The sequence below is a fragment of the Fundulus heteroclitus genome, chromosome 13 (genome assembly GCF_011125445.2).
Source record: "Fundulus heteroclitus isolate FHET01 chromosome 13, MU-UCD_Fhet_4.1, whole genome shotgun sequence".
Lineage (NCBI taxonomy): Eukaryota > Metazoa > Chordata > Actinopteri > Cyprinodontiformes > Fundulidae > Fundulus > Fundulus heteroclitus.
The window spans coordinates 32,152,004-32,158,003 of NC_046373.1; positions in this window are offsets into that span (position 1 = coordinate 32,152,004).

Here is a 6,000-nt window from a genome sequence, read left to right on the forward strand (position 1 = left end):
GTGTTAATAGTTATTGACAGTGTAAAACATTTCATTTCATTATTTCTCTTTTATCGGAGGTCTCAACCGGAATAAAATTGTCTTGAATTCAGATGAAAGTTACAATAATGGATTATGAAAATTCCTTGCTTCATTAATAAATGAACCGCTAAGCCCATAAATATTTCCAACATAATGCAGAGTGGATGCCAGGCTAAAAATAATTTTAAAGTAATATGGCCTGCAGATCCCGAAGCGAAGGAGATCTATTTATTTACCTCTTAAATGACCAGTTTTCTCTTAAAGACGAAAGATTTGGAGATCCTGGACCAACCCAGTTGCTTTGTCTATCAGCCCTTAAAGACGTCACATTTCTGAATTCTTCGCCAGAGTAAAATCTCCTTTGATGAGATAGAAGGCAAGCTCAGCTTGATGGGACTTTCGACCCGTCCAGATTGTACCCAGCCTCTCACCCTGTGCAGATGAGAGGATATAGAAAATGGAGGCAATGAAATTGTAGTAGAATCAGGGATGCATTGAAATTACAACTTTGATCAATTCTGTCTACTGAACTGATTGAGTCATGTTTTAGCTTTGCATGGCTGCTGGGTTGCTGTGGTCCAATATGTTGCCAGGTTGATATGATCTGATGCATATTTCCAACAGACTGAGGTGAAGGACTGCTTGGTATTTACCGCAGAGTTCAGGAACCACATGCAAGGAGATATTTTGTTTGATTTTTAATACAAGCACAAGAAGAGCAAAATAACAAAGTGCCCCACAGAAATTGTACAGAAAATGTTTAAGCTTAAAGCGTTATGCCTCATGCAGCAGTCAGGGAATCAAAGTTTATGAAGGAAAAATGTTAACAGAGAGAGCACAGAGAGAGCAGAGAAAATCAATTCAACCACAGTCAGATTGAAAAGGCTGTTAAACAAATTCAAGGTTAGTATAAAGATAGGTCATGTATTCAGCAAATGTTCTTTCAGGTGTTTTCTATGTATTTGTGTTTTATTATATTTTATTCGTATCTTGAAATTTAATTTTACTCACAGGGGCTTCATAACCATGAGTCAACGTGTGTTTTTTCATATGTTAGCTGTAACACATAGGTACAGGTTGTTGGAGCTGTTGAAAGCAGTTGTTAGGAAAATAACAGACGATTCACAGACATAATGTGGCATACATAGATATGGACAAAGGGACTGATATAGGGATGGGTCAGTTATCTCATGGCAGCATGTACACTTGGACAGTCTTGGACACCATGTTATTACACAATCTATCAGATTAAAGAAGCCAAGGTTCAAGCCAAGCCATTGAAGAAGCCAAGCACCACCCTTGCGGGACTCTATAAAGAGTCATGAAAGCAACATTCTTGGCTTGTTCTTCCTTATTACTGTGAATGCAGTAGGCATTCACAGTTATTCCATTTTCCCGTGCTAATAACTATCAAGAGATCAGCCTAGCGTTGATCTGTAACCCTTTCTCTGGCTTGTTTAGATTGAAAGTGTTAATGTATAGTTTCAAGAGCCATTTCCTTCAAAAGAAGTTATTCAGTGTGTGATTGCTTCTCTGGGTTCAAAGGACCGGGCAGCACACAGAGCTTTAACACATCCACGCACTAAAATAACATCTACCCATTACTTGGTGTACCCACTTAATAAGTGCAGGTTTGCTTTGGGCTGGTACCTATCTCTAGTATTCACTGGGTGAGAAGTGGGTCCACCCTCAACAAGTTGCCAGTCCATCACAGGACAACCAGAGACACACAGGAAAAACAACCATGTCCCGTTAACTGGCTGAGCATTCAAGGAACAGAAGGCTCTCTTCTATACTCAGGAACTGGCTGCCCACAACATGTAAATGTGGCACAGACTCCATCCCTATTTACGCTCTAAGCTTCAACCTGTCAGGATGTCTCTCTTTGTGTGTGACAGCCTTATCTATATGTAACTGGACACAGCCCAACTCAGAATGTGGGTCTTAACTGGTTTCCTCAAAGGATATGGACTGCAGTACAAAGCGAAAACAGAAACTCATTTCAAATAAGGTAATAGCTATTCTTCCTAGTTCCTAGAGAAATACAAAGTGTATAGTCATGTCTCTTCACATAAGGCTATAACAGCCTGGTAAAATTTTAGCAGAAGTTCCAGACTATATGAAAAAAATATTTGTTTTTCCAGATATAATTCATTTAGCTTTGTTGGTGAATAAAATCAGGAATTTATCATCACTTCACAAATATTATCTCCAAATTCATACCGATATACACAATAAAACAGACTATTGACAGGCTCGTTTCTTTCTGTGCTTGCTCCCTCTCTGCCCTGCTTTTACTCTCCCTTTCCCTCAGCCTTTCCTTCATTGCTCTCACCTGTGTCTCATAATCATATGATTCACTCCACCTCTCCTCAAGCTTTCTCTCTCCCTCCCCTCCGCAGTATTTAAGCAGTCAGGTTTCATGTTCGCGTCGCTATTTTCTCCTGTTTTGCTGCCTCCAATTTGTTTCTCTGCCTCTGCTCTGTGCTGTAAGCTCTTATAACTTCCATTAAAACATCCATGTCACCTCTGTTATGACCTGCATTTAAGTTCTCCTTCTACACAACATGGTGATTTCTATAACCTTGTTTTTATTGACGGCCACCTCGCAAGGTGTGACAATGTTTCTTAAAGAATTAAGGATGGCTAGTATCAATCACAGTAGTAAAGCTACAAAAAGGTGTTCATAATCTTGCTAAAAACAAATAGGAATTGGCTGAACCCAATCACGGCATGTCAAAGCCTTACCAAGATGGATGTAAGATTCCCTCCTACCAGTTAGACACCAAGTCAGCCACCCACAAGGAATGGTCCAGTTTACACAAAACTTAGACATGTGAATGATTTGACACGAATGGAGCCGACACATTTAGGAGACAGAGTGCATGAGTGGTGGCATCATGAATGGAAGGAAGGTATCTGACAGTCTGACCAAAAACATGAAGGTCACTAGACTCTGTTTAGACTGAGCAGTCAGAATCACTTGGTCAAGTTTGATCCTTATCAAGTGTTTTGTCTGCTGAAACCAGTGTTAAAGGGGCCATGACGACAAATGTCATTTTCCTGAGGTTTTGGGGGTATAATGTGATCTGTTGTGCTCTGATGAGGCCGTGTGAATGTCAAAAGTGAATACCAAAGGACCTGCTCAGGGGAGGTCAGCTTTGTTGCATTGCTCAAAAACGGTCAGATCAGAAAACAGGTTGTCTTTGTACGTAGGCTGTCTTTCTACGTCATTCATATTCTCCAATCAGAGCACACTATCAAGCAACCAGCCTCCCCCTGCCCTCCTCTCCTCATCTGATGAACCTGCTACAGAGTCACACTAGCATCTCTGACTGCTCCACTTGAGAGGAGGAAGGCGGAGCAGTGTCAGCCCCAGATCAGCCCCCCATATCGGCTCAAACAGGAGGCAGTCACTGCAAAAGCTGCTGAGCGCCAATATCCCATATTTATTATTTATTTTACCTCAAACTAACTTCACCACAGTTACCAAAAAGGGGGGCTTATACAGTGAAAAAATGCATGAAGGTTCCACTTACTTCCGAAGGATAAGAGAAACACAGAAGAGTGACTGAAGTTAATTTATGGGGACTTTACTGAAGACGGTTTCCTGTGGAGGAATTCAAGTCGTGGTCTTCGAACAAACGGATTAAAAAGAACAACTTCTGTACCAACACGGAGGTTGACATCCGGCAACACAAACATTTCACCCAGCCATAAAACCGTAAAATTGTTTTGCGACGGAGTGCTGCGGCGAATAGAGAGGTGTGGATGGCGGGGGAAAGTGGTGTGGGGGGTCCGTGTTTGACCGGTTATCCAAACATGGGTGTGGTCAATCAGAGTGAATTCAAACAGGTAGAGCTGCATATCATTACCACAACCAACCGTTTTACTGAGGAGGGACATTTGGCCTGACAAAACAACAAGCTGACGTTAATTTTTTAACAAAATTCTTTTGGGGAATTTAAATATGCAGCAATATCAACTACATAAAATGGTTTATATGTCATGGCACCTTTAAGTGTTTAAATTGTGTATTAGTTTGGTGTGTGCGTAAACATGTGGTTCTGATGACCTTGTTGGAGCACCTAAACATGTGCCATCTTGTTCTGTGTTGTACAGAGTGAGTCCCCCTCCACTGTCCACTGTAATGATTGACTTGGGCTATAAACGTAGCTTGTTTTCATGGATGGGCCAAAAGAGGTAAAAACTGCAAGTTTCCTTAATAGCTTACTGCCCTGCTCTGAAAACAAATGAAATGTGGTTATTTGCTTCTTAAAGGAAATCTATGTTTACGGAGCCTAATGATATCCTAATCTGAAAATAGGGCCTTTAATAATGAATCACTTTCCTAATGTGTTCCTCTGAGCCTTTAAATTCAGCCTGCCTCAGCTTTTTCATTTTTATAGTTGACAAAACAACAAAGGAATTACGAGAGCAGAAGAAAGAAGAAGGTTAATTGGGGAGCAAGAGTTAGTCTGTCAGGATTTCAGTGAAAGAAATGGTGAAAATTGGCCACTGGTAGTTCTCCAAATAGCTTTGCTCTTCAGAGTGTGAATGGCGTTTTGATTCCAATTATTCTGCAGATAAGAATGTAAGGATATCCAGATGTTGTTTCCTTTTCAAAGAAGAAATTATGGGTATGTGGAACTTTTTAAAGTCCCAGTGGATATAGTGTTAACAATATAGCCTACCCTATATACTATATGTTTGAAATTAAGCATGAGTATATTTAGCTTAATTTTGTTCTATAGCTGTAGGAACACATCTATCTGAGGTTCTGTGGCAACACATATATGTATATAATGAATATACATATGTATAATGATGATTTGAAAACAATATCTTAATAAAAAGAGAGCAGAGCAGAGAGCTGACTCTTCAAGTTCAAAAGTCAGTACTGGTACCCCTTCGTATGACACAACACCAATAAAGTAGCTCTCAGTTTGAAAAAGGTTGGTGACCCCTGCTCTCGAGATACAAACTAGATTAAGTAATATGAACAAAAAAGGTAATTTGAAGTTAGGTTGTAAAGCACAAGAGAATGAATTTATCAGAAAATAGGAAAAACATTGCACAATTATTAACTGATAATATGGTATATTCAGATAAAAACTGCAACATTAAAGTTAAATAGTGGAAAGATAGCTGCTGGTTTACAGAAAAATGTGAGAAACTATGCAATATGTATGATCGTACAAGCAAGCATCCCACCAAGTTTTGGTTACCGAGTAGCCAAAATGTGTGCAAAAGGACATTAACGTTTGCAATCACATGATCAGATCAAGGACCCATGCAACCATTAGCAGGTTTGTAAACACATAGTAAGTTTGTTGTGAGCAGGAGGTATTCTAAGGTCTATCAGCAGTTGGGAGGAACCACCTGCAGAAGCGATGCTTTGAGCATCTAGGATGAAGACCTCTCACTGGAAGAGCTTTTCAGCTCTGCAACAGCTCCGCATGGAGTGGGAGACACTGTCCACCAGTGATGGTATTATTCCTTCAGTCCTTTCCTTCCTTTTTCTTGTACATGTGCTGTAAATTGTTGAAGAACTGCATCTAATTTAATTTGGCTTTGCATTTTCTTGTGTTGTGCAATCAAGCCACGAGGAATAAAATCAGACTAAAGTTTAAAGCTACTGAAATGTGAGACTTTTACAGGCCCTCTGGGGACTATTCTCACAGCAGGGGGCCACTGTGTAATTTGCAGTGCCGGCCAGGCTAATTAAAGTCTTTTTCTGTGAAACCAACATCGGATCTTAAATGCCGACTGCCATGGAGACGGTCTGCTTGTAACCTTTCTCAGCTGTTGCTAGAAAGCTGAGTAGAGATGGCGCAGAGCGGTCTCCTCTTCTGTGCCCAGACCAAGCTAAGAGGAAAGCTGATCTGAAGTCGCCCACTGCAACCTGCACAGGAAAGCTCACAAGAAGCAGCTATGCCAGGGAAGCCAAGCGGAGGTCCCCACTTCCATTGCCCAAGC